This window comes from Gopherus flavomarginatus, chromosome 2 (genome assembly GCF_025201925.1).
Source record: "Gopherus flavomarginatus isolate rGopFla2 chromosome 2, rGopFla2.mat.asm, whole genome shotgun sequence".
Lineage (NCBI taxonomy): Eukaryota > Metazoa > Chordata > Testudines > Testudinidae > Gopherus > Gopherus flavomarginatus.
Window position 1 is genome coordinate 54,255,324 of NC_066618.1, and position 27,037 is coordinate 54,282,360.

At 36.9% G+C, this 27,037-nt stretch overlaps 1 protein-coding gene across 8 annotated transcripts in view; it reads left to right on the plus strand.

Moving 5' to 3' along the window:
• Positions 1–27,037, plus strand: part of PHF14 (PHD finger protein 14) — a 281,202-nt gene that overhangs the window by 142,934 nt on the left and 111,231 nt on the right. Inside the window, exon 17 of one of the 8 annotated variants that reach the window (XR_007772412.1) lies at positions 18,378–18,476. The exons of the other annotated variants lie outside the window; for them this stretch is intronic. The gene's annotated coding sequence lies outside the window, so the exon portion shown is untranslated. The remainder of the gene's footprint in view (positions 1–18,377; positions 18,477–27,037) is intronic. 8 annotated transcript variants of the gene reach the window in all.

Consider the following 27,037-nt stretch of genomic DNA (forward strand, 5'->3'; position numbering starts at 1 on the left):
TTTGGATATGACTTGTTTTGTGATATTATTTTCATTTTTAGTCTTTTATCTTGGTGTGGGGTAGTCTGTGTGGTTTTTTTGTGAAGGGAAGAGGGAACTGGGACACGAGGGATTGTAAATATTTGCTCCTTACCAGTATTTTGGCATAACTATGGTGTTTCCTTTCCCCTCAAACTCTCTACAATAAGTGCCACTCACTTAGGCTTATAGTCGTAGCAAAACTCTCCTAACCCTTGTTTCCCCTGAAAGTTCAGATTAGGTACTATGCCAGACCAGATATAGTTCTTGTGCTTCCCTGGAGAAGTCTGCTCTACTAATTACAAAAATTCACATGTTTAATTCTTTGTGCCTTATTTTATTTTATCAGTTTCTGTGACTAGGTTTTATTATACTTGCGTCTCTCACCTGCTCCCAGGTTCACACTGATTGAGTTTATCATTCATGAAAACCAGTACTGGCTCCTCCCAAAGAACAACTGTGGAACTTATGAGTGCATATTTTAGTTGAAAGGATGATATTTTGTTGAAAAGTATTTTTATAATATTGTGTAATTCCTCTAGATTGTCATATCAGTAGAAGGATATTTTGCATATCTGATTTGCACTGTATTGTTTAAAATGTCAAAGACTAAGCTCCATACTGCATAGGAGCTCAGTATAACAGAATATACTTCAAGTGGCAAAAACTTTCCATTATAACAACCAGTTTTTACTTGTTCACAGCTTTTCTCAACACTCACCTTTAGGCCATAAATTTTCCATACATGGTATTTGGTTTAAAGTTACCTTTTTCTTTTCAACTTTGAAAAAAATCCCCTCAGCCATTTTTGAGTTATGGGCAGGAAGATGATGTTATTTTCCCAATGTAAAACAATTCTAAGCACACTCTTGAACAGGGCTACAGCAAAATTGGCAACAATTTGAAACTTAGCACTGACCTGTTCCTCACATGGTTTGGTTTTGTGGGAAAAAGAGAGAACAAAAACAAGGAAAAAGATCACTTTCAGTTTTCCTAATGAACATGTAAAATTTTTAGCATAGCCCAGTTAAGCCCTGTTCCCTTAGTCATGCCACTGGACATGACATTGGAAAAAGTCAGGGAGCCAATGAAATTGAAATATCTTTTGGTCAAGTGGCTGCAGCTTTATAACCCTTTAGTTTCAAATGGAGTTAATTCCTCCAAGCAAAGAGCATCCATTTGGGAGGTGGCAAAACTGTAGCTTGTGTGATATCACTATTCAGGTCTTCCAAAAATACCAAAGTCCTCCAACAATTAGAGGGAAGTGAAGACCTAATAGTCTTGACACTTGTTAAAAAAATTTTTAAAATGATAATTTCAAAAAAAAAAAAAAAAAGGCAGAAAAAAACCCTTTGTTTGAAAAATCTTTTGTGGATGACTTTTTGTACATGATAAAGGAAAAGAGAAGAGAAACCCCAATCTGTAAAACAACTGGAGGCCAAATAATGGTACTGTGTCATGTTATATGTTTGTAGAGTGTCTTGCACAATGGGATCCCTGTCTTGTTTGGAATGGCTAGGTGAGTTCTGTTATAGAAATAATTAATAGTATGGTGTGTGAAAGAAATCAGAAAAAAATATTTTTTTTCTTTTCCATTTAACTGTTTTACTCTTTTGACAGCATTTTATATATAGTCAGTTTAACTTTTTCTGTGAGGTATATTTGTGTATGTGGGAGTGTCTTTTACACTGCAAGAGGTGGGAAACGCAATTGTAAAATCACAAACATTGGTAAGTAGCACCTGAAATTAATTGTAACTCATTTTTTGAAGTAGATGAGATTTTAAATGTACAGTGTCCCATTAAGATAAGCCATGTTATAGCAAATAGCCTGTATATATATTTTTAAATTATTAGTCCTTGTATTATGATAAACATGTCAGAAGTGTCAGCTAAATTCAGTACAACTGCACCATTTTATGAAACTGACATGCGTTCTGTGGAGTAGCAGGGATAAAAGGATCCTCTAATTCCAACTGACTTTCAGATCTGACATGATGCCATATTAGGGAAATGTACAATAAAGAAATAAGTTGACAGTGCAAGATGGTGTAGTAACTGACTTTTACCACTGCACATAAACAGAGCAGTTATTCTAAATCATAGCATCACTTTCAGCCAGATAACCACTAAAATCACTGCACTGTGGTTTCCTGAAAATGCCATAATCTTTCAACTGCCACATTAAGCCTAGGGAGAACAACCGTCAGTAGTGCCTGCACAGTTATGTAGAGGGATGAGCCCTGAACCAAGTGAAAAGATGTTCTGGAAGAACAGTAACCTTTCCCATGATGTGTGCATTTTCCGTTACATCTCTGACACAAAATGCTGTGAAATGATTTAATGGTGACATTTTGTTTTGCTGACTTTCCTTTTTCTCATTAAAAAGAAACAAAAGTTGGGTTGGGAAAGCAGAGGAAAAGTGGCCAAGCATTTGAATTCTATTACAGGAATCTCCTTTCTTTAAAAAATAAAAGCTTTCTAGAGCTGCATTGTTCTACATTGGGTTTTACTGATTTTGTTTTTAATATATACTTACCTCCAGGGACAATATTGAGCACCTAATTCTTAAAGTTAATTTATGTTGCTCCTTTGCAGTAATTGCACACAAAGAAGTATGATAAATCAGGAAAGCATTCTTTCTAATTAGCAGTCACATAGACCTTACACATCAGATATACGACAGAGCACACACACATAGTATCTCATTTCTGCTTGTCATTTCTGATGTATGTTACTAGAAATGATTGTGAAACGGAGCAAAGTATGAGTAGACATAGTACCCTGAAAGGTCACTGCCTGTCACTTGGAAAAGGATAAATTTTTATGGAGAGAGAAGACATAAAGCTACTGCACATTAATATAGTATAGAAGCTTTTCTGCATCTAAAGTAATGTATTTAAGAGTGGTTGGACAGAAAAATTACTTAGCTAACATGTGGCGCATGCATCCCTTGGCACCATTAGATTTTCTGGTTTAGAGCTGATGAAGAACCTTGTGCTTGTAGCACACTTTACAACTTTATCCTTGAAAAATGCAATCAGTCCTTCCAGAAGATGTATGGAGCTTCCTTTGTACCTCATTTCATTCTCCTTCCGCCCTTCTTTAATGGGTTGGATGATGTTTGTTGTCCCTGGAAAACATTAAGTTTGTCCAAAGAGAACATAGAAATGCTTGACTCACTGTAAGTTAGCTTTGCGGTTCAGTTGTCACATATTTTCTCAACAACATCAGAATCCCTACCCTTCCACCTTCAGAGATTAATCTGCTACATTATCAGTGCTCCCTACCCTCACCAGGGAGCTTGGAACACATTTGTTGTACTGCATTGCTTTGTCTCTAGACCGACAGATAGTCCTTGGACTGCTAGTCGAAATATTCTAATTTATTTTTGGAAGAGCATCCCAGTTTACAAAATAAAAATAGGTTGGTTAAATGTATGTAATTTAAGCCTCTAGTAATTCATTTTGATAGTTAAAGGGGAAAAAATAAAAAAACCCACAACTTCTAATCCCACACCTCCACCCCCGGCACCATTCCGAAGCATTGGTTTTTTGCAAATTTATTTTGTGGGTGGTGAGCAGGGTCCAGCTGAAATAATGAAAACAATGTGGCATATGGTAGATTTCATAAATGTAACACACTGCAACATTTAAGGTATTAAAAGATGCTAAACTGCTAAAATGTTAGTGGTGTTCAACTATTTCATTTATGTCTTTGGGGGAAAAAATTGACAGTGAACACTGAGGTTCATTATGGCACAGTGGTGATATTTTAATGGTTATGATAACTTTTATAAAAATGTAAATAAAATATTCATTTTAGCTTGAGTAGGTACAAGTAACTATAAGTATTATACCAAGATTGTAGTGGAGTGATAGCGAACCTACTAAATTGTGTAAAAATGTTCTAATAAAAGCTAAAATAACCGAAGAAATCCTAATGGCAATAACCTGAATGATACAATTTGTTGATTTTTATCTGCCCCAATACATAAACAGTAACTCCAAAGCAATTTCTTACAAAAGGCTGTTAAAAATGAAGTAGGTATGGTAGAATTTGTTTAGCAACCTTGAGTTATTTTCGAGCAGTTTAATACGGCAATAAAAGCAGCAGTTGCAGCACCAAAGTTGCACAGCAAAAACCTTAATTATAATTTGGTAGGAAAATATTGTGTGAATAAAAGTGTGTTTTCCAGTAACTTCAGCCTAGGTTTATGCTTGTATTTTAAAAACCTATACTTTTTAACGCGCTCTTGTAACTAAAAGTCACAAAGGGCCAGTTTGCATCTATCTACATGAGTGGATTAAATCTCCCACAACCCTTGGGTAGTGTGTCATGTGGGTGGGGGAGATGGAGGAGGAGCAGGGACTGCACACCTGGTACTCCACCTGCATCAATAAGTTGGTCAGGAAAGCACAAAGAACACAGAGTGGATTGAGTTGTGGCTCTGCCTGCTTTCCTCCCATGCACACCGCATTGGCCAGCACAAGTAATGGGAGAGCAAGTATTATGCCCAGGAAAAGGCTATAGCAAATTATTCCATCTCTCTCTCTCCCTCTCCTCCCCCCCGCCAAAGGTGCAAGGGAGGAGTAGAGAAAGAATTGTGAATCTGAGTCACAATTTCTCCCCAAGGCTCCTTCTGGGATCAGGCAGCTCGGTACTGAATGCACTGAGGAAAGGCTCACTCTAGCCCTAATTCATTTCTCAATTTGCTAAATTTAAAGTTGTACAGAAACTCAGTTCATTCCTTAACACTTCGGAGCTTTAGGCTTCTAAGCATTCATTGAACTGGCATGCTTGAAAATGCAGCGACAAAAAGAGAGGACCAGCCTTTCTAGTGAAAGACAAGAATTCATTAATTCTTTATTAGAGCACTTACTGTGTGCTTGGCACTGTACAAAACATAATTTACATGGTAAGGGCCTGATTCTGCAAATGATATCTGGGTGTAGTAGGCATCATGCTCTACCATAAGTAGGTACTAAGTAAATAGTAAGCCTCATGCTCGGTAATTTGTAGATTGGGTCGTAAGTAGGCACAATACAGAATACATAACTTGTTGGGTGAACAGATGATTAGAACTTAAAAGTATTATTGTACAGTTATTTAAGAACACTTGATTAGTTGAGAGGTCATCAGTTTTTAAAGGCATGTGAGAAGTAAATTTTAAGGATACTCAAGAGGAGAAAATGAAAGCATGGGAGACCAGGTCAGCATGGGAACTCCGGTTTCACAGTGTGTCATGAAAATTAGTGTGGGGAAAGGGAGGGTGTCTGGGCAGGTGGCCTGGGCAAAGCAAAAAGAGAGATGGACAGACAGCAGCTAAATTGTTTGTAGAGACTTGGCATTGGGAACAAAGAGCTGAAATTTGATATAGAGGGGCAAAAAGAACCCAATGTGGAGAGTCTGTGCCAACATGGATTATGTTGTAAGGGGGTGTGGGAAAAGATTTGTCTAGTACCATCTTGATGAGAATGAAGTTGAGGAGGGGGAGTCTCATGGGACTTGGGGATGTGGCAGGGGACAAACAGAGCTTCAACAAAATTTTGGCAGTGGGAATTGAAAGGAATGGATGGGTCTTAAAGATGTTAAAAAAGGATAATGAGCAGGAGTCAGTAACAACACCATGAGAAATTGTGACAGGAATGGGTTTGTTTCAGTATTGAAGATGATTTTGTTTGTAAATAAAGGGAAAAATGCAACAAAACTTAAGGTTTATTTACCAAATATCTTGAGTACTTGAAAAGGAGTTGGGTAAAAACATGTAAGGAGAAATGTTTATTTTTCCAGATCACTATTAAAAATGACTTTTTTCTTCAAATATAACTTTGTATTAAAAGTTGTAATTAAATCTGACACAATACAAATATATGAAGTGCTGTACGTGTACATTTATGTTAAGATTCCAAGATTTACATGAATAAAATCAATTGTGCTACTTCTAATAATCCAGTTGTGTGACAGGAATCAATCTAGTAATCTTTAATTAACATTTTTAATATGTTTTGGAGAGAGTATACCAGTACTATTGTATAAGAAGTATCTAAGCAGCTGTTTAATATCTTAAGATATTTACAAAACAGATGAAGAGGAAAAACACGGTGTTATTTAGTAATCAACCTTAGTAAAAATTCTCTGCATTTATATGGGAACAGCAGGTCCTCTGCTGGTACGCGCTGAAGCTGTAGTAACTCGGGGCTGTGAAAGAGGGATAAGAAAACCAACAGGTCTTTAAAACACCAGTGGTAATCTTAGGTCTTCACCTTAAAGAACAAAAGTAAACAACAGGTCTTCTATTTGCTTTATTTTAATTCTGAAAGACTTAACCAGACAATGTTACATTTTCATAAAATGATAGTGTCTATAAAAGTTGACTGACTAAGAGCAGTGGAAACCGGAGTCTTCTGTTGTGTAGAACAGTTAAAACTTGTGATTGTGTGAGCATCTCCTCCCCACTCTGCCATTGTGTTTTGACATGCATCAAAAAGAAACGTCTCTAAAAGCGAGAGGGTACTTCAGTCATTTCTGCTTTTTCAGTCTTTCTTCTGTGTCGCAGACATTGCAGGCAGAAAAAGACAAGATACAGGAATATGGTTTAACTAGGCCACAAAATTATTAACTGAAAACTTTCCTGCATCATTCAATGTGGGTCATTCATTCCACCTGGTGGAGGGCTGCATTAGCCTCCTTCCATCCCCCTCCTGTTAACCTAGTCAAGACTAACACCCCACCACCCTCCCTGTATGAGAGTTAAGAGGGTTGGGTATGAGGGGGTTGTCTCCCTTCTGTACTAGTTATTAGGCATTCCAAGCCCATTCCACTTTCTTTAGGAGATGCTGTCTCCTAATCCATGTCTGATTTCAGTTTATCAGGGAACTGGACTCCCTATTGATTGATTACTTGCACTGGGCATCTGTCAAGTTCTTATGACATGAATTTCACAACTTAACTTATCAACCTGGTCCCTGGGCTGCTGAGAAGAAGACAAAAACCATGACAACCCTGTCCATGTTAATCTGACAATGAGGAAAAATTTCTTCCCACCTTCCCAAGGGCAACTATCATGATGCCCACAATAAGGCCCCCAAACCTGGTCCTATTCTAGTCACAAGAAATAGGGGGTTTCCTCAGGGTGCAGAATGGCACCCCAGCCAAGGAGAAGGAATTAGAAGCCCTCCCTTTGGGTGCACGGAAGCCAAAAAAAGGCAATCTTTTCCACCCTTCTGTCCAGACAGTCAACCCAGAGCCCACTCCTTAATCCCATGAGGAAACTGAGTACCCAAGAAGAGGGGAAGGGAGTGCTGTCCCTAAAGAGTCAAAGGGTTTTATTTCCCCTGATAGCCCAGATCCACATCTGAGGCTTTGTAGGGAGAAGAAAGGTTCTGCTGAGACTGCTAACAAGGCTGCCAGTAATTAGAATTGTGTGATATGGTTCCAGTAGTGACGGATTTTTTATATGGATCTCTCTTTGCTAGGAACTTGATTTTGACCAGCTGTGCAGTCATTTACAAACCACCCCAGCTTGCCAGATTCAGAGAATAATAGTGAGCAAATGTACCTTTTAAAGGCCCTGAATATCACACACACACACATATTCTCTCTCAAGGCTCTGGGAAATGAAATAAAGCATTCTGTGCATAAGTATATACCTAATAAGTGTATGGTATTTGTTTAAAGTAGTGCCTAGACTTTGAACCTTAAGTGCCTTTTTATCAGACAGCTCTACCTACTTTATATATAGGACACATTTTTAAAATATCCCTGCCCTAAATTTTATAATTACAGTTAAGTGTGTGTATGCAGTTGATTGCCCTTAGACCCTTACTGTTTGATTCACTCATAAAAATTAGACTCAAAATTCCTAATTAAAAATAAACTCAGTCTGTTATGAAATTGCTTTGCAAAAAGCCCACTCTCCTTCATTCTGAATTTAAATTTCATTTTCAGTCTCACCCATAAGGTTAATAATGCAATATTTATGGTTAATACTGATAAAATATAGAATGTAGGCAACACAATTATCTTTAATATAGATAAATCTTTATTAAAATATTTTAATATACATTTTCCATCACTAGTTTATTTGTAAAAGATTGCTCTGAAGCCAGTACTTTATAAGCTAATGTTTCATAGACAAGTGATAAGGTTTGAAGTATGATTTTTACCTTACCTAATTAAGCTAAAACCATCAATTTAGAATGCATTTAATGTATAAATGTAATAAATATGTTGTTTGAAGGGAAGGAATAACAGTACTATTAATAAATACTATAGTTGTTTTATCTTACAGTATCTTCTTGTTTGTATTGCAATATCGCCTGGGAGTCCTAGTTGTGGACCAGAACCCCAGGAGGTTTTTTACTTTTTCAGAAGTAATAGCTAATGTAACCTCCCTTCATCTTTATATTGATGGTTGCAAAGGAAATAAATATCTTCTGAAATTCACCGGGAGAAATAATGCAGCTGAACACACACAAAGTCGATGTGCTTGATTAAAAATAGTTCTGAAACTTGTTCCCTATGAAAATTTGATTCTGCGTATGAACCTTAAAGGGTCTCAATAGTCTCATTTTAAAAATATACATATTTTCATTTTTGAAAGGGGAAAATAACCACATTCTGTTTCTTCAAGAATCATGAGTGGTACCGAGCATGTAAATGATACCATGGCTGAGGTAATCATTACTTTCTTATACTTTCATGCATAAAGCACTAAATGGAAAACATGTCAAAATGCACTCTTTTTCTGAAAGTACAAGTCTCGCAGTGGTGTTGGTATGGTTAGATATTATAGGTAGGGTGGAGCACACTGTCCATTGTTAAGGTTGCATATACTTTGCATTATAAAACCCTGTTTCAGTTGCTTATAACTTTGCCAAACTTTAACTGTTTGGCCTGAAACTTTCCATGTCTGGTGTCTGCGTCGGGCTGAATTTTTTGGGAAAATTTCACCCAAAACGGTTAAGCCATTTCAGAGACTGAGCCTAATGAAAAATACATTGTTTTGCCCATGTTAACAAATTATGGGGTCTTTTTCTTTGAGCAGCTCTACCGTCCCCATGTTTTGGAGCAGAGATTTAAATTTTGGCAGGGGCTGGCCTTGATGTCATGCATATGCTATTTGCCATCCCCCTGAAAATCTATCCAACTTTTACTAAGTTATAAGTCTTGAAAAAATCTCCATATGCATATACACAGTAGAGACTTGCTAGAGTTTACCAGTGAAATTCCTGAAGATTCCATCTATACTGAGCATGCAGCAGAACTTTCCCTGCAATTTTAGCTCTTGGCTGCAGTAGGCCTTGCTGGGGCTGGGCATGTGATCAGAGAGGAGGGAGACAAAGAGGGAAGGGAGGGAGTGGGGGCAGCTACCAATCAGCAGGTGGAGGGAGACAGGCTGGCTGAGGAACTGGGGTGAGGGGACACAGAATGGCTGGAAAAGGAGACTGAGTCAGGGGAAGGAGGTAAGGGAAGGGATAACAGATCAGACAGGGATCTAAGTTATGGGAACATGGAGGGAGCAAAGACTGAACAAGGAACTGGAGTGTAGAGAAGATACTAAGATTGGGCAGGAAGCTCACGGAGGGAGATTGGTACTGGGCACCAGTGGGGATGGGGAACATTGGCCGCAGGAGGAGAGCAACTGGAGTCCCAGATTGGGGAAAGAGACAAACTGAATAAGAAGCAAGGTGAGGGGAATTGGAACTGACTGGGATTGGGAGTTGGGCGGAGACTAAGACTGGGACAGAGAGTCTTTGAGGGGAACTAAGACTTCCAGGGCAAGAAGACTGGGGATGGGATGAGAACACTGTGGAGTGGAGAGTGGGCCTGTTATGCAATGAGAATGGAACTAAGGAGCCGGAGGTGGGAAGAGTAGGACTGGGCTAAAGACAGATTGGAAGGGATATGGCAGAAGTGGTCATGCTTTGAGGGGGAAGGGTGGAAAAGTCTGTGCTCACCAGAGCACTCTCCACTCCAGAGCTTGGATTGGAACCCAAGGTTCATTGAGTCTCTTCATGCATCTGCTGTTATCAGATGTCTGTGAACATAAGAATAGCCATACTGGATCTGACCAAAGGTCCATCTAGCCCAGTATCCAGTCTTCCGACAGTGGCCAATGCCAGGTGCCCCAGAGGGAATGAACAGAACAGGTAATCATCAAGTGATCCATTCCCTGTCACTCATTCCCAGCTTCTGGGAAACAGAGGGTAGGGATACCTAGCTGTGAAAGCCCTTGGTAAAGTTTCTCATCCTGCTCTAGTGCTGAGCCATATAGAAGATGACAGCCAACTACTGCAGAGGTCTGTGCGATGGATCCAAAGGTTCCAACCCTACTAAAGATCTATGTAGGTATGATGCCACACACTGGAATTTGTTTTTGCGTTTTAAAAAAAATTAGAAAATTCCACACAAAAATAAGTGTGAAAAGAATATTTTAAATTTGCAAGTCAAGCACTCACATGTTAGAAAATGCTAGATTTAAGGTTGACTCTGCAACAGTAATTTAGCCTTTTTATGCATATGAATTATGATAGTCTTTAATTACATGATTGCATACTATTTTTTCCACAATACTCTGCCTAATTCAGTTCACAGGATGGATCTGCTCTGGTGATAAATCAAGGTTGTGCTGTGAAGGAGGCTGTTGTCTGTAGGACCCCTGCTTCATTTGCTGCAGAAGTCAAAAAAAATGTGTAGAGAAAGAGGTAGGGTTTGCAGAAGAAGAAAGAATGGATGAATGCTGCCCTGAGGAACTGGATTCTGCTCCTGCTTCTGTCACAGAGTTGCTGTGTGATGCTGGCTGAGTTGCTTAATGCAAACTTTTCATACATAGTCACTTAGTATGTGTTACTTATTTTCTGAATGCTTTACTTGAAACCATGAGGTCTAATTTGCAGATGTGCTGAGCACTCACAGCTGCAGTTGAAGTCTGTGGGAGCTGTGCTTTGAACATAAGCGCTATATAATGGTAAGTACTTGGAAAAAGCAGGTCCTAGGCAGGAGCGTACAAAGGGGTAGAGGGGCAAGCAGGGGCATGCCCCCCACTCCCTGTAGTCCAGAGATGGAAGAAACAGCAAGGCAGCTTGCCATTGGCTGAGTTTCTTCTCCCCCCACTCCTACAACTGCTGCTTCTCCATCCCTGCTGCTGGAATCCCACATGTTGTCTCTGTCTCCACCCTCTGACTCACCTCATCAGACTTGTGGAAAAAAGAGCATGCAATCATATAGGGAATGCATCATAATGCATATGTAGAAGGGGGCTGAATTAGGATTGCACAGGCAACCTTAATTCTGGCATTTCCTAACATTTGAGAGCTTGGCTTTGCAACCTTAATGGTCTTTTAACATTTTTTTAAAATGTAATATATGTGTATTCTATACTTACCTGAGGAAACTGTAAACATTTTAAGAAACCCTGTAGAGCAGTAGTTCCCAAACGCTTTTCTGCCAAGGATCCCTTTGGCATCTGACTAAATGTCCCAGACCCCTTTTATTTAAGATACAATGGCAGGGGTCGGCAACCTTTCAGAAAAGATGTGTCGAGTCTTCATTTATTCACTCTAATTTAAGGGTTCGTGTGCCAGTAATACATTTTAACGTTTTTAGAAGGTCTCTTTCTATAAGTATAATATATAACTAAACTATTGTTGTATGTAAAGCAAATAAGGTTTTTTAAAAGTTTAAGAAGTTTCATTTAAAATTAAATTAAAATGCAGAGCCCCTCAGACCGGTGGCCAGGACCTGGGCAGTGTAAGTGCCACTGAAAATCAGCTTGCGTGCTGCCTTCGGCACGCGTGCCATAGGTTGCCTACCCCTGTACTATGGGAATGCCCTGAGAAGTGATACTGTGCTGATGATGTCATTTTGAGAACAAAATGGCATCCTCTATGTAGCAGAAGTGCCAGAATGCAATTCTGGTGTGTCCTGGCCCTGCTTCAAGGGACAGACAGGTCTCCCTGCCTCAGTATAACCACAGTGGACCCCCAAGGGCCCAGGGAACTCACTTTGGGAACCACAGCTGTAGCTCAGTAATTCTAAAGACATTATTGGGATAATTGGCAATCACTTCAGGCAGGATATTTCACACATTGTGAATGATGTGAAAGAAAATGCAGAGAAAGCCTATTCTGTGTTGCAATTGAAATCAATATATTTGAAAATGTAGAAAAACATCCCAAATATTTATAATAAATTTATTATGTTAAATATTAATATATATTAATCACAACAGTTTTTAAAATCTATTTAATTTATTTTGCATTAATCACATGCCTTAACTGTGATTACTTGACAGCCCTACTTGTAATGTGTTTAATCTAATTCGGAACCCAAATGATAAACAATAGGAAGTGCACAGGCACCCTGTCTGTAGTCAATCTTATTTACTTAACAGTTCAGTCAGTTTCCAAACTCATGAAAATACTATATTGGAAATTTTGCAAAAACGCTGGATATATGTTCTGTTAACTAATAGAAATATGTATGCATCAGATACAGAGATATTTAGATGTAAGAGTTTGGTCTGGACCTTCTCTGTAGTTTTGACTATACTTTTTTTGCAGTAAGCCAACCTTGAATTGATTGGTTTATTTTTTTTTTAAAGGAAGTACAAACTTGCAATAGAAGCTTGGTTTATAATAATATATTCAATTTGGGCGTGTTGTCATAGCCCCTTGCAGGACAGGAATATATTAGAGATTCATGCGTGTGCATCTGGTTGTGTGTGTGCAAAACAAAGTGGTACCCATTAAAATATTGACAATTGCCATTTGCTAGTTATCAGCTTTACAGTAGTTCTATATTCAGTGTGTTTGTGTTATGTTAGGCAAAAAGGCCAAATTACAAAGATTTTAATGGTAACATTAACAGTCTGTAATGGCCTCAGACAAATATAGGGTTGTATTTTGCAAAGAAATTTAATTTCCACAATATCATCAAATCTAAGAAATGTAGACTGTCATCCAATCTTTCTTTCACGCTGTATGTTTGTCTCCAAATCCATGACCTGTGGAAATAAATTCATGTAGATCTTTCTTTTCAGTTTCATGAGTTCAGTATTTGTCTAACAGTTACAGTTTAGTACTGAGAGGTAATAACACATATATTAAGAGTAAAATATACTTGTTTTTAAAAGTGTATTGAATTTTTTGATTCAATCAGAGGAATGCACATTTTCAAGCTTAGAACTAAGTAGTATATGCCCAATGGTCAGTTGACTAAATTAACTAAAATAAATGTCTAGAGATCTTTAGATATTGCACTTGTGCTTCTTGAAAAATCAGAAGATAGAGATGTCTTCCCCTCTCTTCAGCGAAAGACTGTGATAATTTGGGATTTTCCCATCCTGTTGACTTTACTGCCTGAGTAATGTTTTCTGTGTGGTTTGGTCTGAGTGATGTATGTGTGTACTTGTATTGTGTAAAATGCAAATGAAGAAAATTGAAACTACTGAGGTGAATTTCAGTTTGAGTTTGTGCTAACATTACACTTGTGAATGCTTAATTCATGTGTGTACTCTTGAAGTCAATGGAACTTCTCACATGAATTAAGTCAGTGGTCCTCAAACTGTGGGGTGCAGAGGAATGTCCGTGGGGGGTGCGAAGGGGCTGGGCCAGTCCCCTCGGAGGGGCAGGGACGGAGCACCACCCAGCCCTGCTGTGCCCCTCGCTCTGCTTGAGCCCCAGCTATGCCCCTCACACCTCAGCTTAGGGTTGCCAGGTTAACTGCAGCTATTGGCCTCCACCACCAGAAGGTGGGAGGAGCAGCAGCTGCTGTTGGAGCCTGGAGGAGCACTCAGCAATGGCTCCGGTAGAAAGAGGTCTCCCGCACCCTACCCCACTCGACCCCCAGAGCCTGACTTCCCCTCCCCGCCCTGCCCCATTCACCTCTCCACCCCGGGAGAGCCGCTCTCTCCCCACACCCCCCGCAATCCTGTCTCATGTACCCCCACCTGGAGACCAATAAATTAAGTGTTCACTAATGTAATAGGCTCATTGCCTCTTTCTATGTGGTAAATACAAATGACTAATTAAAAAAACTTCTTTGAGGCAATGTGTCTGAAATCCTCATTGAAGTCAATGGAATTTTCTGACTTCAACAGGGCTAGGAGTTTGTCCTATGTATCTGTAATAAATAGCTACTGTATTTACATCTTTAGATCCTGACTAGGACTATTATTTTTTTAGTGTTCAGTTGTATCTACTTTCGGTAGAAGGGTAACACTAGATAAACTGTATGTTCCTCTGATTAGTGTATTTTGTGCAGCCATAAATAAACAAATCTTAAGAGATGCAGATGTATAGGGGGGTTGGTTTATAGTTCTGTAATTTGGTGGCAATCCTACTGTTACTCAAAATTCACCAGAAGTATTGGTGCACAAGTCATGCACTAAAAGTTGATTGTTTCATGTATATCAGGGGTTCTCAAACTGGAGGTTAGGACTCCTCAGGGGTTGCGAGGTTATTTCACGGGGATTGTGAGCTGTAATTTATAAGGGGGAGTCATACTCAGAGGCTTGCTGTGTGGAAGGGGTCACCAGTACAAAAGTTTGAGAACTACTGATGTATATAATGTTCCATAGCTGAAATTATTCTGTAATGTTTAGCAGTTTTAAAATGGTATAAAACATGTAAGACATCAGGCTCACTGGATTTCGAATTCTGTCTTAAAGCTGATTCTTTGGTGTTATCTTTCCTTACTGCTGTTTTTATGGCAAAAAAAGTGCATTGTTGCATTAGGAAATGTGAAATTTGCACTGTATGATTATTGCATTGTAATAATTTTGATTTCAGTCTCTATTATGGACATTCTGGACAATTTGACTGTTGTTCTGTGTAGATGAAGCACCTTAAATAGTTTTATCAAACCATGCTATACACCACTATTACTATGTGCCTTAAATACCTTAAATACTTAAACTAATTATTAATTTACAATATTTAGTAAAAGCTAATAATTCTAAAATCTTTTTAAATTTAGAATTGATGTAATTCTGTACAGCTCTTGTTGGATATTTTATTTGCATAGAAAATTCCAGCAGCTCTGCTGTAGTCTATACATAGATTCTCTGACATTCTTAAATTAAAAAAAAATGTCAAGGAAGTTTGTTTTTCAGTGTTTTGAAATACAAATGCTCAAGAGATAATTACTGTTTAGCCAAGTTCTAATTGTGTGCAGTGAACTGCTGTGTTGATTTAGGTAATTTGCCACTAGCACTTTAGAAATTTTCTGTTGTCAGATTTACAAATTAGAAATAACATTCTGTTCAGAAATTGGTGAAAGGATGTTTTTTATATACAGTAGAAATTTGAAATATAGTGCTTAAATACTAAAAGATGGTTTTATATATTCTATAAGCGTAAAGATTTTATTTCATAAAACTTATCATTTATTGTGCCATAATCTTAGGATGTTTTAGATTGTTACCTTGTTTGGTATATTTTCTGAGTATGTTTTGTGTTTCATTCTATTAACGTTCCTGTTTCATAATGAGGAGAATTGGTATTTTTAAAGAAGTTCAAAAAGGGAGAAGGTGTGAATTATAAAAAAAAATCAAAAAAAGAGTATGTGAAGTTTTTACCTTGGAAGTTAAGTAAATGTATTTTTAAGATGCCTTTTCTATCCTTAAAATTTTAAATTAATCTGGCGTTACTGAAAAAGCGTTTCTAGTAATGTTCTAGTAATTTCTTGATGTTAAAAAAATAGTGCTACACAAATAAATGGGCTCATACTATTTCCTTATTTTTCCTTTTTGATGAGTTAGATTTGTTTGTAAACACAACTAAGAGAACTTTTTCGTTAGTTAAGTTAATTTCAAGCATTTGCCACCTCTTATTGTAAAGGTAGAAACACATATGAGCAATATAAACTTGTTATTCTGATCAGTATAAATAAGCACTAGATGTGGTACCCTTTATAAACACTATGCTCTGTAGCATGTTGGCCTTTTCCAATAGTGAAGCCTATGCCATCAACTCATCAGTGTGGGTATAAAATCAGCGTTCAGTCAGAGAAAGGAGCTTTATAGATAGCAGCTGTCTATGAATTTTGGGGTGGCTCCAAGATGATCAGCTCACCACAGTGATATGGCTCTGGTACTTGTGACCAATAGCAGAAGACTATTATCAGTAAATTTTGGAATGTTAAGGGATTCCATTATTGGCCAATGGGGTTTCTCATTCAGTAATCCAGTGGTTCTCAACCAGGGATATGTGTATCCCTGGGGGTACTCAGAGATTTTCCAAGGGGAGTAGAATCATAGAATATTAGGGTTGGAAGAGACCTCAGGAGGTCATCTAGTCCAATCTCCTGCTCAAAGCAGGACCAACACCAACTAAATCATTGCAGCCAAGGCTTTGTCAAGCCAGACCTTAAAAACCTCTAAGAATGGAGATTCCACCAACTCCCTAGGTAACCCATTCCAGTGCTTCACCACCTTCCTAGTGAAATAGTGGTTCCTAATATCCAAACCAGACCTCCTCCACTGCAACTTGAGGTCATTGCTTCTTGTTCTGTCGTCTGCCACTGAGAACAGCCTAGCTCCATCAGCTTATCTGGATATTTGCTTAGTTTTACAACAGGCTAGGTAGAAAGCACTAGCGAAGTCAGTACAAACTAAAATTTCATACAAACAATTATTTGTTTATATTGCTCTGTATACTGTACACTGAAATGTAAGTACAGTATTTGGTAGTAATGAGAAAGTAAGCAATTTTTCAGTAATAGTATGTTGAGACATCTTTGTGTTTTTGTGTCTGATTTTGGAAGCTTTTAAATGAGGTGAAACTTGGGGTACACAAGACGAATCAGACTCTTGACATGGGTACAGTAGTCTGAAAAGGTTGAGAGCCACTGCAATAGTCTACACAGGGCTGCAGACCTTGACAAGCTCTTAGAATACTGCAGGCCTATAAGGTTTAAGTGTGCTGGTTAGACCGTGAACTCCTACGTTGCTCAAAATATGAGTGTAGAAAGGAAAGAAAGCAGTCACGTGACTGCCCTTCGTGGTGGTTGTCTCCCTCATCACTGCTGTTGTGACAGTGAATAATGATATATTTATTTATTTCTGTTACCATAGTGCTGAAAGGCTACAAGTAGGGTCCCATTGTCCTTTACAGATACAATGATTTAGTAAGGGAGTAAGTTACATGTGTTGTTGCAGGTTATATTTTAACTTTACCAGACTGCAATGTGATCACCTGATTTGAATGGCACCTATACATATATCATTGCATTAATTGCATAACAGTGAGGCTAAACACTGTAATTAAAAATGGCAATGTCTTGTGGTCCCTGATAAAGTATATACATCAGTAGTTAGATTATATATATTATATTTTATTCCCTAAATCACAACTGCTCACAGTGTTAACATTTTTTTAATGTGTTTTTTTCTGGGAGGAGACAATCTACAAGTGTCTTGGGGCAAAAATTGCACCTTTTTTAATGTTTACTTCTCCACCTCCTTTTATTAGACTATGAATCTGCAATTTACAATGAGTGAGCAGACGACCATACCCATGCAAAGTCCTGTTAACTACAATGGGACTACTTAGTCTTAATGTTAAATACTTTGTTGAACTTGGGGTCAGAGTTACTGCTTTAGCTCTACTTGTAGAGTTTTCATTCTGGACTATTTTATTTTATTTAGATTAATAAAAACACCCTTCTAGAAGTTCTGAACCCATTCAATTACTACAAAACTTGCGGTGTAATATACACTATTTTCACCTCTCACGTTTCTCTATAGAATAATCAATTTAATGTGATGTTTGTTGGTAGTTATAGATGCACATATGCACTGAAAGTAAACCTTTAGGCAAGTTTTCCATAATAATATATATATTTAATTTCCAAAGGGTTTAATAACATTTGTCACACAAGTTGTTGCCTAAGGGCTTGTCTACATAAACATTTAGTTCCCAAGAAGCTGGGGTGTGAAGCTAGCCTGCTGCTGACTAGCACTGCTGATACGCATTAACAGTTTGTTAATTTAGTGTCTGTTGTTCACATAGCTAATTCCAAGTGTTTAGTTAAAATATATCTTGTATTTTATAAATAAAGATTTAATAACAAAAATAATAAAGAATCTGAACTAATGACATATTTGAGAGAGAGAAAATAAATTGTAATTGTGATTTCATTGTCAATAGCAAAAAGAGACTGGAATATCTCCATTATGTTAGTTTGTTTATAGCAACATTTGAGGTATGACCCTAGAAAGTATTATTGGAACAAAATATTAATAATAAAAGTAAAATCGTTGGAGATATTTAAGTTTTAACCTATCTATTGAATTTATACAGTGTTTTCCACCATTTGAATGTACCTTTACTGATGTCAGATGTTAATAATTAGGATGTCTTCACTGCAACGTTAACTGAGGTGATCATCAACTGCGTGTGGGCACCCAGTTTGGAGAAATGAAACTGACAAAAATTACAGCCAACAGCCTATGTAAGTAACACAGTGTCTACATGGACACTGTGTCGCCTTAACTACATCTATATAAGCCCTACACCTCTCATGGAGGTGGAGATGCATTAGGCACTTATACTGGCAGAAGCAAGGATATAGTGTGTACATTGACGTAGTTAGGTCGACATAAACTGCCTTATATCAACCTAACTGTAGTGTAAACCAGGGCTGAGTTACCATGTCCTCACTTGTGCTGCTGTTGCTCATGTGAGTTGCTAAAATTTCTGTGGGTATATCCCGTGGTTCTGGGTAGCTAACTGAGCGGTAAGCTGAATCTCTATATGATTCTTTCCAAAAGAATTGTGGGAGAACTTGCCTGTTCTTCTGGGCACACATGTACAATTTGTGGGAAGGCTCTGGAGGACTATCAACACTCAAGTGATTTTGCCTGTGTCCTCACTGCAAAGTGGACAGGTTACCAGACTGAGTGAAAGCTTCACTTGGGTTTTAGCCTGTAGCCCCAGATGAGACTGCGACTCCAGGCTGAAAGCACCCAAACTCAGGTAACAAGATTTTGTGTGTGGACAGGAGGATAGTTGGGACAACACCTGAGTGAAGTGCTAGAGTTAATTCTGTAGTGCAGATACGCCCTTAATTACATAATTGCAGCATATGTTAAGATTGTTTTTTCTACTTTAGCCTGTCTTTTCATAAGAAAACAAAACAAAATACAAAACAAAAACAAACAAACACAAATCAGCTTGTTTATAGTGACCAAATAATTCTGAAGGAGCTATTTCCATCTTTTAAGTCAATATTTATGTTAACTTTATTTAATATTTATATTTAAGTTAATAATTAATAACAGAAACTCCTTTTAAAGTTTTCTTTCAAAATTTCAAAACTCATGAAATTCAAAATTAAGACACTCCATCCTTAAATCAAGCCGTTTTGGTCTGAATTATCAGAGCTATTTCGGTAGTGTAGCCGACAGAGCATATGCCTAGGTGAGATGATAATTCAGATTCTAGTACCAGCATATTTATTCTTCTTGTGCAGTGTTATTGGTAAGTATTGTTCATGTGCTTGTTTTTGAGTGTGTCGCATCCACTAAGATATGTATTGGTAAAGAGAAGCTTAACATTACAGGTATATGATATAGGCCTTCTCAAGATGAAAACCCCTTCCAAAAGTATATTTAATTTCCTAGACAGCTCATTGCTTACAAATCCCAGGTAGTATATAAATTGAGAAAAATTGCACATGGTAGAGTCAGTATCTTGGAAGGATGCCTCGAGTTGCTAAATTCTACTACTTCTAATCAATCTATGGGTGCATTTTATTTGATTGATTTTATCACATGGTTACCCATAGCTTGATTATGCATCTGTTCTAGTGAAAAGTATGCTCTGTTATTGCAGTAATTTAAAAGAGGATTGCTAGTGATAATTAAAATGAGAGATTGGAAACAATTATCAAAATATGGATAATATTTTTTTTAAAAAAATTCTGTTTGGTCCAATATTAAACTTCAAAATTTTACATCAGCTGGATTTAAACCATAAAACCAAATATTGTTATTCTTAAGCATGTATATGTGCATCTTATTTAAATGTTAGCCATTAAAGGAATAAGCTTCCTGAAAAGATGCATTTATTATATACAGAAGTCCCATACTCTAATGGAGTGGAATTGTGTAAATAGGAAATATTGGGTGGCTGATGAAATCCTATAAATTATAGATTTTTATGCTAATAGTGTGACATTTTAAGACTGCTGTTGAAGGTACTTAATTTATAAGGTTTATAGCAACCAGTGTATTTCCTTTTAATGCAGGTTTCATTGTATTGTGTGAACACATTTTATTTGTTTGACATTTTACTTGGATGCACATACATACATGTGTGTATTTTATAATAGTTTTCTAGTGATAATTTAAGATATCAGAGTGGCAGAAAAACATTCATAGTAATCAGAAATCCTTTATTAAATAAAAAAGTCTTATAATGTACACTTCCATACAATTGCTTTGTCTGTCATATTGATGGTGACATAAGTTCTTTTAAAAGAAATTATTTCACTCCGCTCAGAAAGTCATACTGTAGCCATCTGGAGTCATCTTGGTAGATTATAATTGTTTTTGCTAGCATTCTCCTACTGTATTAAAACAATTTAGATATGTTCTGCTTGCCAGTAGGTTATAAATATATTTTTAATCACACTGGTAACTTTACTATTAGTGTATATCAGGGTCTTACAGCTCAGTTAATTTCTGTCTTCAGCATGGGAAATGGATTTAAAAAGATGGAAAAAAAGAGAGACTATGACAGGATCGGGACAGGAGCTTTATACTCTCCCACCTAATATATGTGAAGAGGTAAGCAGCCCATAGCAAGCACTTTCAATCTGCAGAAGGTGCTCCTTGTTCTCTTCAACTCCTAAATACTAGCAGGTCATGGAACTATTCATTTTTTCCAGGTAACCAGTTACTATACCAATATGAATATAGAGTTTGTTACATGGACAACTCCTTTCAAAGCAGCAAATTGGAACTGGGCTTTAGGGTCTGTACTGTAGTAATTAATCATTCAGTGTCATCAGAAACCACTGTCAGAACAATCTGCTTTCTATGCTCTTAGACAGCACTAGCTGCTGCTTCTTTAGGACTACCTGAGTGGATGTAATGTGAGATTCCCATGAAGCTGCTAAAAGAAAATGTGAGACAACAAAACAGGTCACTTATTCCAGTGTATCCAGCACCCATTGCCTTGAAAGGTCAGGGTTCAGTTGTCAACAATATGCAGATATTGCACAGCTCTGTTGTTTGCAACCGGTGGGAAGGAACATTACTGTCACCGAGCTATAATAAAATAGAGATTATGCTTGTAGGCAGAGGAAAACAGTTTGAAGACCTTACTGTCATCGTGTGCTGTCTCCAGCAGTTGCATACTTATGTACAAATTATCACACTAGTTTGCAGGTGTTTGACAATTAGTTCTTGTTTAATTGTATTTGAAAGAAATGGATTCCATCACCTTTGGCTAGCAGATTGGACCCTTTCTGTGCTGCTGATGGTCATTATCATCATTATTATGACTTTGATCAGACATGCCTTTGTTACCTTCAAATGGATTATTACAATGGAATTTATTTAGACTTGAAAGTATCAGCCCTGAAACAACTGCAAGTGGGACACAAATGTGCCTACTAAGCAACATGAATTACTGAGAGAGTATCATCCTGAATTTTGTTCCACATTTTCAAGTTCTAAATGGCCTGGGCCCAGGATACCTGAAGACCCACTTTCATTCTGTGAGACCTTGACAGATCACTGAAGGTTAGTCAGAGGGAGTACAGCTCCCTTTGGAACACACCTACAAATTGAATATATGACAACTTAGGCTTCAGGTCTCCCCTCCATGACTTATTACTAATAAGAGCTAGGACAGGAAGAGAGTTTAAGCCCAAGTTGTTAGAACATAGGATATTGCAGCTCTGTAGTAGAAACAGAATACCATTTATTTAAATGTTTTTTGATGTTGTCAACATTTTCAAATATATTGATTTCAATTACAACACAGAATACAAAGTGTACAGTGTTCACTTTATTTTTGATTACAAATATTTGCACTACCAAAAACAAAAAAATTGTATTTTTCAGTTTACTTAATACAACTACTGTAGTGCAATCTCTTTATCATGAAAGTTGACTTTACAGATGTAGAATTGTGTACAAAAAAGACTGCATTCAGAAACAGAACAATGTAAAATTTTAAGAGCCTGCAAGTCCACTCAGTCCTACTTCTTGTTCAGCCAATCACTGAGACAAAAAAGCTTGTTTACATGTGCAGGAGATAATGCTGCCCGCTTCTTGTTTACAATGCATTATTTTTTTTAATGAGCGTCATCAGCATGGAAGCACTTGTATGAGGTGAATTGAAAAATACTAGGGCTATCGATTAATCACAATTAACTCAAAGTAATCACTATTAAAAAAATCAAAATTAATCAGTTTTAATTGCACTGTTAAACAATAGAATACCAATTGAAATTTACTAAATATTTTGGATGTTCTTCTACATTTTCATATATATTTTATACTGAGTAGTAATTGAAATCAAAGCATATATTTTTATTACAAATATTTGCACTGTAAAAATGATAAACAAAAGAATTAGCATTTTTCAGTTCACCTCATACAAGTACTGTAATGCAATCTTTGTTGTGAAAGTGCAACTTACCAATGTAGTTTTTTTTAATAACAGCACTCAAAAACAAAACAATGTAAAACTTCAGAGCCTACAAGTCCACTCACTCCTACTTGTTGTTCAGCCAGTTGCTAAGACAAACAAGATTGTTTACATTTACAGGAGATAATGCTGCCCTCTTCTTATTTACAGTGTTACCAGAAAGTGAGAACAGGCATTTGCATGGCACTTTTGTAGCCAGCATTGCAAGATATTTAAGTACCAGATATACTAAACAATTGTATGGCCCTTCATGCTTTGGCAATCATTCCAGAGAACATGCTTCCATGCTGATGACGCTTGTTAAACAAATAATGTGTTCATTAAATTTGTGACTGAACTCCTTGGGGGAGAATGTGTGTCCCTGTTCTGTTTTACCATATTCTGCCATATATTTCATGTTATTGCAGTCTCTGATGATGACCCAGCACATATTGTTCATTTTAAGAACACTTTCACTGCAGATTTGACAAAACGCAAAGAAGGTAGCAATGTGAAATTTCTAAGGATAGATACAGCACTTGACCCAAGATTTAAGAATTTGAAGTGCCTTCCAAAATCTGAGAGGGATGAGGTGTGGAGCATGCTTTCAGATGTCTTTAAAAAGCAACACTCCAATGCGGAAACTACAGAACCTGAACCACCAAAAAAGAAAATCAACTTTTTGCTGGTGGCATCTGACTCACGATGATGAAAATGAACATGCATCAGTTTGCTCTGCTTTGGATTGTTATTGAGCAGAATCAGTCATCAGCATGCACATGTCTTCTGGAATGGTGGTTGAAGCATGAAGGGACATATGAATCTTTAGTGTATCTGACACACAAATATCTTGTGATTCCAGCTATAGCAGTACCATGAGAACACCTGTTCTCACTATCATATAACATTGTCAACAAGGATCGGGCAGTAGTGTCTCCTGAAAATGTAAACAACCTTGTTTGTCTGAGTGATTGGTTTAACAAGAAGTAGGACTGAGTGGACTTGCACGCTCTAAAATTTTACATTGTTTTGTTTTTGAATGCAGGAGGGTTTTTTTAATATATAATTCTACATTTGTAAATTCAACTTTCATGATAAAAGAGTTTGCACTACAGTATTTGTGTTAGGTGAATTGAGAAATACTATTTCTCTTGTTTTTTTTAAAGTGCAAATATTGTAATAAAATATTAATATAAAGTGAGCACTGTACACTCTGTATTCTGTATTGTTATTGATATCAATATATTTGAAAATGTAGAAAACATCCAAAAATATTTAAATAAATGGTATTCTGTTATTGTTTAGCAGTGTGATTAATCACGATTATTCACGATCAATTTTTTTAATTGCTTGACAGCCCTAAAACTACAATTTCATATGTTTATCATTTTTACAGTGCTAATATTTGTAATAAAAATAATATACACTTTGATTTCAATTACAACACAATACAATATATATGAAAATGTAGAAAAACATATTTAATAAATTTCAATTGGTATTCTATTGTTTAACAGTGAGATTAAAACTGCAATTAGTTGCAATTAATTTGTTTAAATTGTGATTAATTTTTTGCGTTAATTGCATGAGTTAACTGATTAATCGACAGCCCTAGTTTTAAAATAACAAAAGTATTTAGTATCAGAGATGTCACGATTTTTAAATGTTTGCTCTGTAAAAGATAATAAAGTTTAAAAAATTACATTGAAAATTCAGTTGTTTTCTAAAGAGTTGTTATACCAAATTTTGGAGAAAATTCAGTCGTTAAGGAATATATTGTGGCTATGGATCCACCCAGAGCTAGTTAGAGCCATCCTGGCATGAGGTGATGAATCACCATATCCTCTCTGTTCCCGCAAGACGGGTGACAGGCTTATAGCTTCCAAAGCTGGCATTCAGTAGATTGCTAACTTCACTGCACTGGCTGCAGCTTGGGAGAGTGTAACCAAGGCTCTGTCCACTCCCTGTCTTCTCATATCTACCTGCACACGTGAATGGGGAGCAACAGCTGTGCAAAATCTGCTTTATCTCCAGTTCTGCTACCTGTGATATAGAAAGCCAGACTAAAGGGATGTCTTTCACCTCACTTCTATCTTGCGTTGCTATAAAAGCCTGGCCACGATTTGCCCCTAAAATGTGAAATGGATTGTATCGTGCTGTAACATAACCTTAACTGCAGAGCCTCTGCCAACACCTCCTCAATTATTTGAAGCTATTGTAAAAACAGAGTTTGTAATGGGATATTTAATTTCATACTTAAATAATTTATATGTATTTATTGAATATTTGGTAACTTGCTGCCTACAGCTACCCTCCACACCCATTTTTTGTGTTTTTGTTTTTATTTTAATGTATTCAAAATACTCAACTGTGACTATGCGTGGACATTTGGTGTTTCATATTGTGCAATCGGGGTTCAGAATTAATTTCTTACTATCTTATTGCCTCATACTATACAAACCCTAACTTGGAGTCTTGATGAGGTACTAATGAAAAATTGCTTATGCTCCAGCTGCTTGTTATTTTAACTACCGTAAATACACCAACAGTCACCAAATTTGGTTAGATTCATGGGCAACTATTCAGATGAACATACTTTTCTTTACAGCGAATATAGCTAGATTAAACTTGAAGATGCTCTCATGGTGTACTCATTCTAAATAATAGCAGTTGGAAGGAGGGGTTTTGCTTTCAGTGAAAATGGATAGGCACTCCCTGCAATTGCACATTGAATCAGATAGACAGAGACAGCTGCAGAAGGGAGATATGCATAGCAAAAACCAAATCAATTGGATTCAGTCACATCCAAATGAAATTACATCAGTCAATAACCTTCCTTTCAAGTGACTGAAATCTTTCTGGCCCAAATTTCTCTTGTCAGGTTACTCAGTTTTGCCAATGATTAAAGTATCTTAAAATTGCTTCGATAACATCAAGGACCTTGTTGTGACAAGTTCTGTAAATGCAGTCTCTTAAAAGAGAAAGCTGGGTTTCATGTAGATTATTGAGTGTATTGACTGAATTTCTTTCCATTGGTCCTCAGAAGCTTTTGTTCACAAAGATATTGCAGAATGAAGGAAAACTATACTTCTTACATTGAAGGAATTCATTTCCATGGTCTGATATCTATATTTTATTTTATTCTTGTATGTAGTTCTGTGACTTTTTTAAATTTTAAAATAATTCTTGAACTACAGTGTACTTATTCTAAAGTGGAATAGTACAGTTTTTGAAACACACAATCCTATAAATCAATAGACTATTGCAGGGGTAGGCAACCTATGGCACACGTGCCAAAGGCAGCACGCAAGCTGATTTTCAGTGGCACTCACACTGCCTGGGTCCTGGCCACTGGTCCAAGGGGCTCTGCATTTTAATTTAATTTTAAATGAAGCTTCTTAAACATTTTAAAAACCTTATTTACTTTACATACAACAATAGTTTAGTTATATATTAAAGACTTATAGAAAGAGACCTTCTAAAAACGTTAAAATGTATTACTGGCACACGAAATCTTAAATTAGAGTGACTAAATGAAGACTCGGCATGCCACTTCTGAAAAGTTGCCAACCCTTGGACTATTATATTTGATTGCCTCAGTTAGCATATTTATTAAATGTGGGAATACATTGACCACCTTTAAAAGGTTAGTATTTACTAACCATTACCACCTGAGAGTGGCTGAAATTTGGTTTCCATCTATACCTAAGATGTTATGATTTGTATTTGTTGCTATTGTGAATATTGATTTTTGTTGTTGTTTTCTTTTCTTTTTGTGTTTTGTTCAGACTGATCACTATATATGTATTCTGTAACCATTCTGGAAATATTTGTAATTGTTTACAATTAATCCATAATGAGGAGAATCTCATTAATTAACACTCTCTAGGTTTAGGAGACACATTCCATACCATTAGTTTTTTTGTTTAATTACAGATGCTCCCCGAGTTCCATAAACCCAACATACGGAAATCCAAGCTTACGGAAAAGTTCCTTAAGCTAGAAATAGGAGGGGTTTTTGTTTTGGGTTTTGGGTTTTTTTTCGTAATATGTTTTTTTCGGAGGTATGTTTCCGACTTATGCAAAATTCGAGTTACGCAAGGTGTTCCGGAACAGAACACTTGCATAAGTCAGGGAGCATCTGTAATTAGTAAGATTCTTGATTTTTAAAAGGTCTGAGCTCTGGCAACATCCACGGACTTAACGGGGAATTGTGGGTTCTCATCACCTCTATTACCTTGTCTAGAGTGGAGAAAAAAGTGAGTTTTTAAAACATATTAGTTCACGTAATTTTCAGCACCACTTAGTATCTAGTGCCTTTTAAAAAACGTAGTTGTTCATGGTGAACTCTAGATGGTGAGTTCTAGATTT